General features: G+C 36.4%; 1 protein-coding gene and 1 long non-coding RNA gene across 3 annotated transcripts in view; one reads left to right on the plus strand and one right to left on the minus strand.

Annotated features, from left to right (window-relative positions):
• The window catches only part of LOC136032277 (early growth response protein 3-like), a 113,295-nt gene that overhangs the window by 75,700 nt on the left and 24,892 nt on the right, over positions 1-12,703 (plus strand). The window lies entirely within an intron of this gene.
• LOC136032278 (uncharacterized) overlaps positions 1-12,703 on the minus strand; it is a 42,039-nt gene that overhangs the window by 18,219 nt on the left and 11,117 nt on the right. Inside the window, exon 2 of the long non-coding RNA XR_010618698.1 lies at positions 12,257-12,403. This is a non-coding gene — a long non-coding RNA (uncharacterized LOC136032278). The remainder of the gene's footprint in view (positions 1-12,256; positions 12,404-12,703) is intronic.

Genomic DNA, 12,703 nt, shown 5'->3' on the forward strand with positions numbered 1-12,703 from the left:
CGCGGTAGTTTAATATTAATCTCAGGTACTTTAATTAGGTTTTAATCTTGAATCATGCTCTTTACTCCACTCATGGAAAACCACTCAACTTTTTTGTTTCATGAAAACCCTAAGCTGAAAATTAGGCATGTTGCGTAAAATTAGTTTTTAGGTTATGATAGCAGACCTACCTTTTTTCTTCTTTTTTTTAAATGAAGGAACGTTTTGGCTGTAGTGCAAATATAAAATTAATCGACTTAACCTGCTTAGTTTAACAATATAGGCTAAGAAGCTACAGTTTAAATAGGAATAAATCATTTTATTAGACGGTGAAAAAAGAAAATACTGGATATTTCTGGATATTAAAAGGATTTATCCCTATTTAAACTGTTATTTGTCGTCATGGAACGGTTGTGTTCTTCGAAAATGCCTAAGCTAACGCCCATTATGGTACCGTAGCCAGAGTCATATTCAAGATTTTTTCCGTGGGGGGGGGGTAAAATTTTTCAAGAAATGAAACATTTATTTATATTCATTTTTGTTCTGCTTTTACATGTCGAACAAATTTTTGGGGGGAGGGGGGAGTTCAAACCCATATCCCCTCTAGATATGGTCTTGACCGTAGCCACTGAGTGATGGACTGTATTTGCACTTTTGTTAACTTTGAACTCCGAACAAGCATAAGATTGTAAAGATTCGATCATTAATGTAAATTATACAAGTTATACCCATGGCCCAAGAGAAAAAGAGAGATCACTTTCTGACAGTTCTGTGGCAAAATGAGTGACTTGATTTTATTGGTTTATATCTGTGACGTATTTTTGTAATCCTATCTCATTATTCCTTAAGTGCATATCTGACAAGGAGGCAAAATAACCTCGTCTTTTAAAACCTGTGCTCCTGTGCAGGGCCGAATAAAGGGTGATTAGAGCGATTGGGCCCAATCGGGCCTGACATTCGAAAGGGTCCTGCGTTACCATGAAAATGGAAAAAAAGATTTTGAAATTTGAAGCAAATTGTTTTTGACGATGAAGAATAAATTATGAGTTTTTCAAATAATTGAAAATATATTTAATTTAAGTTTGAATTGCTGGATGAGATTTATTAATGTATTTATTATTGTGTAATTTATAATATAGTAAATCGATACTTTTACAAGTTCATGTCAAACTTCGATGGCATAAAACCTGATGCTTTTGATACTGAACCAGAATCGATTTTTGAGGTCCTCATTTGGCAGGTACTTCTTTCGCGTGGCATAGCATGTGGTTTCAAAATGCACCTCGTAGTTTTAGCAAATTGTCCAAAAAATTAATTATGTTTTAGTTTATTATCTTGACGGTTCATCAAGTTAATTCAGGGTTTGTTGTTGCAGTACTGATGAAAGACATTGATAAAATAAAATAATTTATTCGAAAAACATTTAGTCATATTTCTTTAATGTTGGAAAGCAGTAACATCTAATGGTCCAAGAAATTCCCTATTTCGGGATGCTTTGATAAATCAAGATTTAATTTTAGGTATTCCTTCCCCCTATATTCTATATTTCAATGATAGGGATGCAAGGAATTACGCATCAAGGGGTATCAAGTTTTTTTTATTATTGCTTCCTCTCCCCTCCAAAAAATGATTACTATTACCCATTAAAAAAATAATTTTTAGGTACGGGCCTACAGGGAATTATATCTCTATTAGGTAAGTTTACCCCGGTGTTTTTTTATTGCTGCCTCCTCCCTCCAAAAATTATTATTGCCCCTCCACAAAAAGAATATCTGGGTGCGTGCCTGCATGAAGGTGCATGTCTACTAAGTAAGTTTAGCCCGTGAGCTCGACAGGCTGGTCACTATTCACTTACCTATCTAGTCCTTTTAAGTAGCGCGAGGTATATCTGATGACAGTGTGCCACAGGGTTGCCCCTCCTAGTGATTTATCACTATCTCTAGTGATTTTTTTTACAATGCTTAAAGAAAAAATCGCTAAATTTTCAAATAAATCACTAGACTATTGAAAAAATCACTAAATCAGCCAGAAAAATCAATTAAATTTAGTGTTTTTTTTGTCACCGAGTGGCTACCCCGATGTGCCAAGATTAGCTTCATATTATGCAAACTCATTACTTCGGTATATTCGTTTGATAGTTGGTGGGATTTCCTCATCTTTAAAACCCTGATTTTTTTTTGTATAAGACTTTAACAGAGAAAAACTTGCATGAATAATCTCCTATTTCGATTGAAAACAACACCCGACAAAGAGTTCAGGTCTTACTGTCTTCTTTTCTTCGAGTAATAATGCAAAGTGATCTTGTGTGAACCCAACTTTGGGAAGAAGCAGGAGAACCGTCAGTTAAAGACCGTTATCTGTCACACTTCATAGAATATAATCTTCCTTTCACATATTGTCAAAAGTCAAACAGAAAGAAAATGGATCACATATACGGATATGCGGAACTGACTCGTCTTGTCATTCTTCTGCACATTTAGTCGCTAAAGGGAGAGGTTTCTGGACTTAAATTAGGTACTCATGTGCTATGTCGACCCCACTCAAGAAATGAAGTTAGGTAAATCATAATTAAAAATACCTAAATACAATGAAAATATAATACTTTAGTAAAAAAATTATGGAAACTACGATAGAGAATTATGGGAAGCGGACCGCCCAGAACGCGTTATATTAAATACCTAACCTAACCAACTCTATCTATTAAATATCTAATTAAAATATACCTGCATAGTAGTTTATCTCACTCACAGAAATCGGTTTTACAACAGATCGAGAACAGCACCGTAGTCGATATAATACATAAGAACCTCAAATGATTTAGCTTTAATAACATGCTCATGACACTTAAAAGGAGCAAGATTTTTCTTTTCTGTAATGCTCAGAGAACCTCATGTCAAAATTAGCAAAACTTTGAGACAGCCCTAATCTGCGATTATAAGCCTTTTCGTCAAATATATCAGAATCTGGGACTTTGCCGTATATGTTATTATGTTTGTTGTATACTCCTAATACTACTACCATTAACAACTCACCTGTAGCACCAGTCTGCCTAACGCCAACACAGCTGCGCACCTCCTTCTTCACTCAGGTCTAATGATCGAATAATGACGTTTTTACGAGTCGGACAAACATTTTTCTCTTTTTTTTTGGGGGGGGGGTCCCCCCCCTGGATACGGGCTTGGAACAGTATAAAAATCGTAAGATAATATTCTTTCATGCAGATTCCAAATACATAAAAGCTATAAGTTGGCAATTATACATCAAGCATTATGCGGAAAAGAAAATTTGCATAATTTTAAAGTAGGGAAAAACAGAAGAAAGCAAATCTTGAGAAATGGGTGAAAACGTGGTATTTCAGAAACATGGTCTAAATTCTAAAAGTTATAATTTTGGACATGTGAATGCATCGTTGGAAAGATAAGAATCCAAATTGTTTGGTTGTGAAGTTCATTTTTAAGATAATAGAAGAAAAAGTGCGGTAATTGAGCTTTTTATATAACAAAAGAAAAATTATCGTGACTTACCCTCGCGAACCAGTCCGGCAATATAAGAAATATCTCTTATAATTACTCTCGGGAAAAATCTAAAATCAGTGCCATCATTAGACAAGACTTAACTGTTGTTCTTGCAACAGTCGCCATCTAATGAAACCAACTTTTGACTGCTCATCTCAAGCTACCCGTTTTTACTGCGAGGGTAAGTCACGTTTGAGCAGGTAATGTTTTCACCCACAGCACAGATTAAGGCAGAATCAAGTCCCAACCTGTCCAGCTCTGACGCGTCCCTCCACGATCTAGAATATGCAACGAGACTGTAAGTCAGTAAAAGTCAGTCGCTGGTCAGTAAGACCAGCGGTTTCCATGTGAGCGATTTATTACCACAGGGTGAAAAATTGTGACTTACACTCGAAGTGTCGAGTGTAAGTAACGTTTTGTCACGAGTCACAAGTCACGAGTGAAGAGAAAGCACAATTTACTTATGTTCTATGTTAGAGAAAGACCTGGCTAAAGAAAGACTCTGCTAAAGAAGTTCTTATGCGCCTCAAAGAACACCTCAAAACAATTTCCCTTAATCTCTATAACACGCATCGCCAACACTATGAGCTCAGGAAAGTAAAAGAAACTCTAAGAGGGGCCAATCTTTACATGTGTTATCTACTAATCTGAATGGGAGTCTTGCACTCTTCAGCTGTGCAGTTGTAAGTGACGACCTAACCCATGACAAGAATGCTGTTGCAGCTCTTATGTGCCTCAGAGAACACCTCAAAACAATTTCCCTTCATATTTATAACAAGCATTTCCAACGCTATGAGCTCAGGAAAGTAAAAGAAACTCTAAGAGGGGCAAATCTTTACATGTGTTATCTACTACAGTAGTCTGGATGGGAGTCTTGCACGCTTGAGCTATGCAGTAGTAAGTGACGACGTAAACCCATGACGAGAATGCTGTTGCAGCTTGTACCAAGATTTGTGTCGACTATTTTCGTGCACATCATTTCCAACCTAGCATTATACATCACTAGAGTGATGGTGCTGCCAGTCAGTACAAGAATCACTACACGATTGGTGCACTTGTTCATCACATATCAGATTATGGGTGTCCTGGAACTAGGTTGTTTTCAGGAACAGCTCACAGTAAAGGTTCCATGGATGGTACTGGAGCCGAAGCAAAGCAAAAGGTCTGGCTGAAGACTTTGCGAGGCCAAGTTGTTGTTAACACTGCTGAACAGTGAACAGTTTAAAGCCCTGAAAACAGACGAGACTTCTATTATGGTCCTTTACCTTGCCAGCTCAGGACTTGAAGGTATCCATTCATCTCTTGAATCCTCACGCTGGTCCGCCATCAGGAAACAGCCAATTTTCAAAACGCACAAGATTCATTTTGCCACTCCATGCAGTGAGAAGACACTCCACATAAAATTTCATTCCGTCTTCTCATCCACTTCATCAGATGGGCACTTCCATACAGTTTATGATACTGAACCATCGGAGAATGCAGTTGAAGGTCCAAGCAAGCCCGAAATAACAAACGCCAACGAAGAGAAGGATGACACTGAAACTCCTCTCAAATCACCAACTGGTGGATTTAATGGCGGGTATGATCGTCACAGTTGCTTATGAGGTGAAAGGGAAAAGAGGAAGTATGTGTGAAAAAGTTTATGTTGGAATGATTGATACACTTCGTCCACATTCTGCTGAAGGGATCTTCCTCAGAAAGGCTGATGCTTCTCCGTGCAGCTTCAAGTTTCATGCCAATGACTGTGATGAAAATGAACTTTCTAGAGTGGTCCAGATTCTGCCCAGTCCTGTTATTGATGGCAAGTCTTTCAGTTACAGGTTTCCACGTCAAATCACTAGTGATGTTTGAAAGAAAGTGATAAGTACTCCTTTAGTTTTTGTCCCTATTTTTTATAATCGAAGTTAACAAAATAAACCAAACATTTAAATGTTTTTTCACAGCGCCAAAAACGCGAGTGTAAGTCACGTGTGTAAGTCTCGGTGCCAACTTCACCAAACCCAGAATAAACTTTTCTCTGTAAATGATACAAAAATCAATTTTGTGTCCGAGAAATTTGTAATGAATAATGGTTGTTATAAGCATTTACTGGTATAGATGGGTCACCAACAAGAAGAGGAATTATCAATTGAAAATAATGCAATAAAAATAAAATCCTTCTGCTCTGGGTAAGTCACGTTTTTCTAACAAACGTTAACAACAATCCAAGTGAGCTTGGAGATGTATTGATATAGCGAATGGAAGCTTTTTTTTCCTCCAGTTATTGATGTATGCACAGTCACTGGATTTTCTATGGTTACTTTGAAAATCAGGAAAAAGGGTTGTGAAACGAGTGTAAGTCACAAAACCAATACCGTTTTTCCGACCAAATATTGATCCAGCAAGATCAGGTGTCTGAGAACCACAAAAGGGGGATTCCAGCCACCCCGCTTCCAATTCAGGTTTTTTTCTTCAATAAGGGTAGTGAAGTTTAAGATAGCCGACAAGGATAGTAGACATAGTCCCAATGCTGACAAAAATGCGCGTTTATTTGGTGTTTTTTTTTCTCTATTTGTTATAGTTCCAAAGTAATGACCGTAGGTAATTAGGAGAGTGCTAGTTATAGTTAAGAGCGATTTGGCCTCTGTATTATTATTTCTTTCGTTAAATAATATACCAGAAAAGAGTGCATTTATTCACATAGATTCCCAAATTCGTACGTCACACAAGCCACGAAAAACAAACAAAAAAGACAACTAAACACTACACTGCCAGCTTGTAGTTGTATATTCATATTTAATTTTGAATTCATTTATGTCTTTATATTGTTTCAGGGTTCGAAACTGTAATAAATACAGGAGTTCTCATAAAAATCGGCGCAAATAAGTGTACCTACTGGTTTTAAATTGACACATTTTATGTAAACAAAATGATGAATTCATATGGCTAAGGTTAAGAATAGTGGCTCTCGAGTAGGAGACATGCGAGAACAAAAAGAAAGACACTTTTAGATTGTTATTTTTAAAGTTTTGCTTGCGCTTATGACAAGTCATCAACAGCCCTCCCCCCTAATGTTATTTGTAGTCTTGGGCTAAATAAAAAGCTAATATAAAAACGAAGGAAATCCCAATTTATAATACGTAGCATATTTACATCAATAAGAGTATCAGGTATCCTTCTATTTTATTGTCGCTTAGGCTAAGCTGGTAGGACACAGAAAACCAGTCTCATTACAGATTAAATAAAAAAAAAACAAGTTTTTTTTCAACTGAACGTAAGGAGCAATATTAAAACTTAATCGGACAGAAGTTATTACGTATATCAGGGGGGTGAAATCCCCCTCAACACTTCACTCTTTGCGCTAAAGTTTTCAATGCTTTAAAAAAGGGGCTTCTTATTGTTTTTATAAACGAACATAGTGTTTCTGGAGTCTTTAAAGAGCTGCAGCAGAATTCAAATTTTAGCGTAAAATTTTAGCCTCATATACGTAATATTTTTTTTTCGTTTTAATTTTTAATATTGCTCCTTACTTTCTGTTGAAAAATCTTGTTTTTTATTTAATTCCTAATTGTTTTTAAAATAATGCCAGGAAATCTGACTACACCTCCACAGGAAAATCCCTCCTCCCTACGGATTTATTCTCTAGACAATTCAATCAAATGGTGAAATTTACCCAAGACAATTACCCTTAACACCTCCAAGAGTAGAATTGTCTCGGCAAAGAGAAACCAAGACATAAGAAGAATTTCGTATAGGTATTCTGGCAAATTCTCACATTGTAAAATTCCCCCCTATAAATTTGCCCCCTGGAAACCTCCCTCCCCATGGAAAATTATACCCATGGAAAATCCCACCAGTAGAAAATTTCCCCTTCCCCATCCGAAAAATGTATGCATACTTCGCAAAAGTAAATACCATAGTTAAGTAATGGGCTAATTTTGTACCTTAAAGATTTTTCTCCGGGGGCTGTGGGGTTCATGATATCTCCAAAGGCATAGTTATTCGGCCTTTCAACTATGCTGAACAAAATAGTTATCTCAAAATTTTGACCGAACGATTTCGAGAAAAAGGGCATAGGAGGGGGCCTAGTTGCCCTCTGATTTTTTGGTCACTTAAAAAGGGCTCTAGAACTTTCAATTTCCATTCAAATGAGCCCTTCCCAGGTAAAAAATAAAAAATAAACATGCATCCGTGATATTTCTTCTGGCAAAAAATACAAAATTTCACAGTTTTCCATATAGGAGCTTCAAACCTCTATAGTAGGTTTCTCTGATACACTGAATCTGATGCTCTGATTTTCATAGGATTCTATGACTTTTATGGGATTCCCCTCCCCTTTCTCGAAAATCAGGCAAATTTTCTCAGGCTTGTAACCTTTGATGGGTAAGATTAAACTTAATGAAACTTATATATTTGAAATCAGCTTGAAAATTCGATTCTTCCGATACACATATTGGTTTAAAAATTCAGTTTTTTAGAGTTGCGATCACTATTGATCTGGGTCGCTCCATACTAACAGTTCGTTACCACGAACTGTTTGATCAAGATTAACGTAACTTCACTTCATTGGTGTGGTCACTATACCACGTAAGTACCCAAGAAACTACTTTTTCTATTTTATACTGTTTGCAATTAAATAGAAACTTCTCAGTGTAATTGCATGAAAAAAGTTTGTTTCCGCTGGGATTTGAAACCGAGCGCAAATTACTTCATGATACAAATAATAAAGTTTCTCCGACGACTGGGAGTGGTAGTGTGCTTCTGAAACCCAAGTGGGGGCAATTGACAGAAAAATTGAGATAATCTTCAAGACTATTATCATTTCGAACGAATCCTTTCCTATTTGACGGATATTTTCGGAATTTTCCTTTTAGCTTTAGTTTAGCTTCTACAAAGGGGAGCGGCAGAAGTGGTGTTTTTAATCTAAAGTTCTATTAGTGCTATTAGAGTATTAGGTCAAGCAACAGTTTAAAAATCTATGCAATTAAAATCTGGCTTCCACCCCTCTTCCAAGAAAGACAATATTAGAGTCAGCGTAAACTTTGGTGACTGAATGTATGCTTATAACTTGAAAATGGATTATGCACTTAAAAGCGATAAACAATTCAATACAAACAATATGGTACGTTCCTGGAGTTTGCCTCCCGTCCCAGACCCCAGTTTGTTTCCCCAGCTGAAACTTAGTTTCTTCAAAAACCTTGTCTAAACTAAGATAAGTCTGCATAATTCAATTAAATACAGAAACGGGTAAGTTTTCTTTAGTATATCTTTTCCGTCATGGTACTATATGGCTCATTTTTGAGCTTTCACTCTCATTTTCAATTGGCTCCAGCTTTGGCCCCTCCCCCAGGATTTTGACGAAATTACGTCATTGCCTCTAAATAAGTTCCAGGTAACTTTTCCATTAATTCACCACATAAACATTTTTTTATTTTCCGTCTATTCACTGCCAATAAAAAGTATTAATCTCTTATTTCATCGTGCTCTGGTTTTTCCTGTATCCGTGGGATTGTCAATAAAAAAAAAGTAAATCAAGAACTTTATGTGGTTTAAGCCTGTTTCAAATAATTCTTTAAACTGTGCGTATTTTTCTGTTCAGCCAACTATAAGGCTGCATATACAGGAGGGGGGCTAGGGGTTTTAAACCCCCCCCCCCAAATTTTATCTGACTCGTAAAAATGTTACAAAATGGGTATAAACAAATTTTTTATGCGGTTTTAAATTTTTCTGTAAACCTCCCCCTGAACAAATTCCTGGTTTCGGCCATGACTCAACATATATATTTTATTAATTCCAAATTGATTTTTTTTTGTCGTTTGCTTTATTAATTTTTTTGGGAAGGTAGGTTTTTGTACTTTTTTATTTTTATATATATTTTATTAATTCAATAAAGTATTTCCGGAAAAAGAACACTTGTGGCAGCAAATTAACGCTTATAAAAGTTAAAAAAAAGCTTATGCTAGTGAATAAGCAGAAAAGTTCAATTTTTGTGTATGCACCTGTGTCCAACCCTTTGAGGCTAATAAAAATCTGTAAGATAAATATATGCAGACATTTGATAGCATTCTAATCTTTGATAGTTTAGCTAAATCATACGGGCTCCCCCACTGTTATATTCTGTCAAACGACATTCTTTTAGTGTTTACTGGGTCAAAGTACAATCGAGACCCTGGCCATAATTCCTCAGTAACTTACGATCTTATTGGCAGCTCATCCATGGATTCTTCCGCAGCTAATTTACCTGAGAATTTATTTGATTAGTAACTTCATTCTGCATAAACTTATGAGCTGCTATCAAAGCAAGCGCGATCCATTCAAAGCTTGGCATACGCATGCTCATACCCGAACAATTACGTCATTAGATTTGCATATTTAACTTCCGCCGAATATCCGACACAACCTAGACTATTTCGGTTCGGGACATAAGCCAAGATATTTATCGAATTAAGATAACTGGAAAAACGTCTCTGAACATGTTTCTCTAGAAGGGCATTTGCGTATATTGCTTGACCCCATACTGGGGCTATTTGACCTAATTTTAAGGTCTAATTGTTCTTTGTTATGAAAACTTTATCCATCTATTTTTGGCTTATTTTGTCAAATCCTGGGGGAGCAAAGTTGGAGCCGATTTTCCCAGACCAAGTGAAGATGACAATGAAAAATAAAACTGAGCCATATGGAATCATAAAGGCAAAGATATACTAAAAAAAAACTGACCCGTTTCTCTGGATGCCTGAATTATGCAGGCTTATCTTAGTTTTGACAAGATTTTTGAAGAAACCAAATTTCATATGGGAAAGAGAAAAACTAGGGTCTGGAGGGGGCAGTTGTCCCCTGCCCCATAGCAAATTACGCCCCTGTCGTCTATTCCTTTCTCTTCTCACTGGTACTTCATGTCACAAGGAATTTATCTCATTGCAGTATACTTGATCAAATGGGGCTGAATTGGAGTCTAACACATAAAAATGGAAAATACTGTTTTATTTTGTGTGTGTGTGTGTGATTCTTTTTCCCCGTCAGTTTAGTTTTCACATGGATTCTTCTTAAACACAAATCGCTATTTCTTGTGACCTTTTCAATAGTCAGAAGTAACTAGAAAAGATTTCTATTGTAGCTTATTCAAGAATGTTAAACTATTATCTTGATTTGTCTTATTAAATATACAGGACCACATATTTAAGTGCAAGGACTAACGTATAATGGACGGAACAAAACCGTTGAAATTGCTGGTTGGATTTCCATAGCATTTTGCGTGTCAAAAAACGGCCATAGTCAAAAGCGAGAGTACTTGTAAGGATTTTCAATCTAATAATTATTTTCTGTGCTATCACTGATTTTTTGTGCATTTGTTATATCATATTGTTTAACTTTTCGAATTCGACCGAACATATCTGAATATATCTGAAACATATCTGAACATATCCGAACATATCTGAACATATCCGAACATATCTCGTCCTGGCCGAGTTGGTTGGTGCGCTGGATTCGGGATCCTTTGTCTGAGAGGACGCTGGTTCGAATCCCGGTGTACCCAATTCTTCAGTTGGGACGGGGGTCAGTGGCGTGACTCTGTAAGCTTAGCCAGAGTCGACCCAGCTCTAAATGGGTACCTGGAGAAATCTGGGGAAGGTAAACAGGAAGGGTGTGCGCAAGCACAGGATGGCTGGCCTCCAACCCCCCATTGCACTTCCTGGCTGAAGGGCCAAGAAAGATCAGCACCGCCGGTAGGGACTGTAAAGTCTAATGCCGTATCCTTTACCTTTACCTTTTATCTGAATACCATTGAAGCTGAATCTGTATAAAGACTTGCTGCAGTGGTTTAAGTCTATCCAAAAACAGCGTTGGATAACAAATTTTCATTTTGGAATGTCAATGTTAAATAAATTAAAAATATTTTCGTAGTTGGAGCAGTAGCGTCGGCTTAGTAGTAAGATAAGGTTTATTTAAAAAAAAAATAACTAGCACACGCCAATAAAGAGGAGACAGGCGAAACATATGCAAATTACAAGCAGTAGCCTTTTTCTTTTTTTTACTTACTTAAAACTTTAATATTAAGAACAATTTTTTTTCAAACGTTGAAGTCAAGCAACAAATGGGGTAAGATAGATGATAGGTAAGGTAAGATATTTGTTGTAAAAAATTACTGGCACAAGCCCCAAAGAGCCGAATTCGAAATTCAGATTCAGTAAATAAAAAGATGACTGCAAAAAATCATAAAAAACACAAAACCTAAGAATCTGACAAAAATGCCAAAACAAAAAATATGAGAATGACAAATCATTGGTTTGTCAATAAATTAAACTGGGAAATGTCAGAACAGGTTAAAAAGATAAGAACTGGTTAAATTCAATAAAAAAATCAAATAAATATAACAAAAAGAAACTTAAAAGGGACTCAAAAAGCGAAAAAGGGTGAAACGAAACAAGTGAAGAACTACAGAAACTTGGGCAGCACCAGCAAATAATAACAGAGGAAACTAGTGGGATATTTTGTTTATTTTTCTGTAATGAAGGGGAGAAAAGTTCAAGGGCTCGAAGATTCTTTCGTATCTGGAGCTACTGCAGCGAATGAGGGACAAAATAGGAACCGGTTTAGAAAAAACTCATAGCGGGCGGAATGTGGATGTGGAGCGTCTTTTGGGGAATTTTTTTTTTTTTATAAGGGTTTGTTAATGCATTTTTTCTTTTTTTTTGCGAAACGGACGTACAAAGTAACTCTCCTTGACTTAAGCGTTTTAAACGTAGATTTTTTTTTTTTTAGTAAAAGAGAGTATGAAACCTTACCTTCTTTGAACATAATTCGCAAGGATTTTTCATAGATTCAATATTTGCTTATTCTTCCTTGGAGATGCCAGGGTGCCAAACTGGATAAGCATATTCAAAATGCTGGCAGACAAGGGAAGCTGGGAGCGATTTGTCTCTGGTGTACTACTAAACGAAGAATAAAGAGGGATATTAAAGCCCAAGGTGAAAATAAATTAGTTATATATGGGGGACGCTATCTCCTTCAATACACCCCTATTTACTATACAATTTATCTATTGCTTAATTGCAAAAGTATTATTTGTCCAAAAATTTGTTGAAAATTGTTCGAAGCAAATGTGAACCAATAAATGTCTCATTCTTGTGGCATTAGGAAAAAAAAGGGACGAACGTGCTGCCATATAGCAATATGAGCTCTGGAACAGGAAGGTTGCATATAGAGCAGTTAGACTGTTCTAAACAATCGGC

Source organism: Artemia franciscana, chromosome 10 (genome assembly GCF_032884065.1).
Source record: "Artemia franciscana chromosome 10, ASM3288406v1, whole genome shotgun sequence".
NCBI lineage: Eukaryota > Metazoa > Arthropoda > Branchiopoda > Anostraca > Artemiidae > Artemia > Artemia franciscana.